Source organism: Corvus brachyrhynchos, unplaced genomic scaffold, assembly GCF_000691975.1.
Source record: "Corvus brachyrhynchos isolate BGI_N302 unplaced genomic scaffold, ASM69197v1 scaffold158, whole genome shotgun sequence".
Taxonomy (NCBI): Eukaryota; Metazoa; Chordata; class Aves; order Passeriformes; family Corvidae; genus Corvus; species Corvus brachyrhynchos.
In genome coordinates, this window is record NW_008239756.1 from 749,820 (window position 1) to 751,913 (window position 2,094).

Here is a 2,094-nt window from a genome sequence, read left to right on the forward strand (position 1 = left end):
ACCCGGTGCCGCGCAGGGATGCCCGGGTCGTGTCCCGATCCAGCCCTGCCCGACACGGACACAAAAGGGCCGGGAGCCGTCCCACTGCCCCGAGCACGGCACTCGGGAGGTACTTGGGGTCTGGCTGAGAGCCGAGGGCTGGACGAGATGGGAAGGGACATTGGGATGGATGCGTTTTCCAAACATCCCTCACAGCCTCGGGTAGGGCAGGGAGTAAAACATTTGGGAAGCAAGGAATGATTACATGAATCCAAATGTAACCGGCACTTTCCATCTACTCAACATCAAAGCTTTATGCTGGAAAAACCAACACTCTCGTTTTGAAAATGTGTCTGACTGGTAGTTCATGTGTAAAGTTGCTCTTGAAATTCCCTAGTTTGTAGGAGAAACAGGGCATTTCACCAAGAGACTGTTGGGAGATGATGCTTCATGAATAGTTATTTGAAATTATTTTTCCTCCATAGTTGATTCTATCTGACTACTCAAAATCTGCCTCACAGTAGTGGCACGCTTTGGGTCCATTGACAGATTGTGTTATATTGAAGTGCTCAGTGGCTAAATCAGAGTGGATTTTTTCCCAAGATGCTCCCCTCCAAATAAAAAAATTAAGAATTGAGTGTGATTAAATTAAACAAAGCAATTGGTTTTTGGTTTTAATTTTGACAAAATTAAAACAAAAAAGTATTTATCTCTGACTCAAGCTGAAATAAAACATTTTTTCCTCTTTAGATTATTAAACCAAGGATCTAATATAGAAAATAAAAAGTATAAAATGTTGAAGTGTTTGAGCACTTTGGAAATTAAGCATTTCACAGAGCTATTGCCAGCTGAAGTGATTTGCTGCATTTGTTTTATCTCCATTTTTGGAAGCTGAGATATTCCCTCAATGAATCCCTGTTCATTGGAAATTCGCCCTCAGCTCTGCTAAATGTGTGTTTAAACACTTTGCTGAACAGAGGCTCAAGGAGGTGATTTAATCCAGGCTCAGCCTGGCCACATCTCCTGTTCTTACACTTGTGTTTTTCCTGAGTAATGTTGGTCTCCGAGAGGAAAAGGAAACAAGCTGTTCTCCATCTTAAAGAAACTTCTATTTGTTATTTCAGAATTAAATATTTTGGGGAAAAAGAAGAAAAACACTTGAAAAGAAAGTTATTTCCTTTCAGGCCTTGAGTATCCACGCAGCCTTTAGACATATTTTATAGACATTGAACGAACTAAGGGTGGAAATGTTTCCCTATAGAATCGGAGTGGAGAGATATCTTTGTTATCTCTCTGTAAATCTTTTAACATCTCCCATCAGTTCTGGGTGCACACGGTGACTCTGATCTGTCCTGAGTGCAACAACTGCTGAGGTTCACTCTGGGCAGTGCCTTGTCTCTGCCAACACCAATATCAGGATTTTCCCTCTGAAGTTCAGCTGTAAAACAAGGGGAAAAAATCGTGTTCTTCACCTTCTAGCCCAAAAAGCCATGCAGAAGAAGCTGGAAAATTATATTGCACCAAATACCTATTCCTTCTTTTACGGGTTTATCTCCGCATTCTGGGAAATTGCCTAATCAGTTTTCATATTTAGTATAAAAAATAGTAGGACAGATGATATCATATCCTCAAAGCTAACTAAATTTTGTATTGTGCAGTCTTGCTTAATCAAAGTTTCATTTCCATTTGTTCAGGGCATATTTTGTCACTTTTTGTTTTTGTTTTTTTTTAACTGGCAATTTTCTGTAGATCTCATAGATGGATCCAACCCTGTCCCTGACAGAGGTCTCTGAAGAACAGGGAACTCAGGGTAAGGTCTGAGCTTAATTCAGTTTAATTCCTGACCTTTTAAGTATTCTTCAAAATGAGTAAACTGGAAATCAATCTGGCAGGAGGGTCCCACATCACCTGCTGGAAGGAAATATTTGAAGTTTTGCTAGGAATAAACACCATACAGACATACAGATGTTTGTTATTTAAAATTCAATAGAAATAAATCCTCTTAAAGGCAGGATCCTCCTTGCCCTCTCCCCCTCCCACCACACAGACAATGTTCCAGGCTCCTGGCTCTGTGTGCCTTACACAAATATTTGTCTGTGCGTCGCTGCCACTCCA

At 40.7% G+C, this 2,094-nt stretch overlaps 1 long non-coding RNA gene across 7 annotated transcripts in view; it reads left to right on the forward strand.

Moving 5' to 3' along the window:
- The first annotated feature begins 748 nt into the window (after nucleotides 1-748).
- The window catches only part of LOC108448688, a 14,304-nt gene continuing 12,958 nt past the window's right edge, over nucleotides 749-2,094 (forward strand). For 3 of the 7 annotated variants that reach the window (XR_001864653.1, XR_001864651.1, XR_001864652.1), the window contains exon 1: nucleotides 767-1,789. This is a non-coding gene — a long non-coding RNA (uncharacterized LOC108448688). Of the gene's footprint in view, nucleotides 1,790-2,094 lie in introns of all 7 variants that reach the window. The other 4 variants (XR_001864654.1, XR_001864650.1, XR_001864649.1 and 1 more) reach the window with 4 other exon arrangements.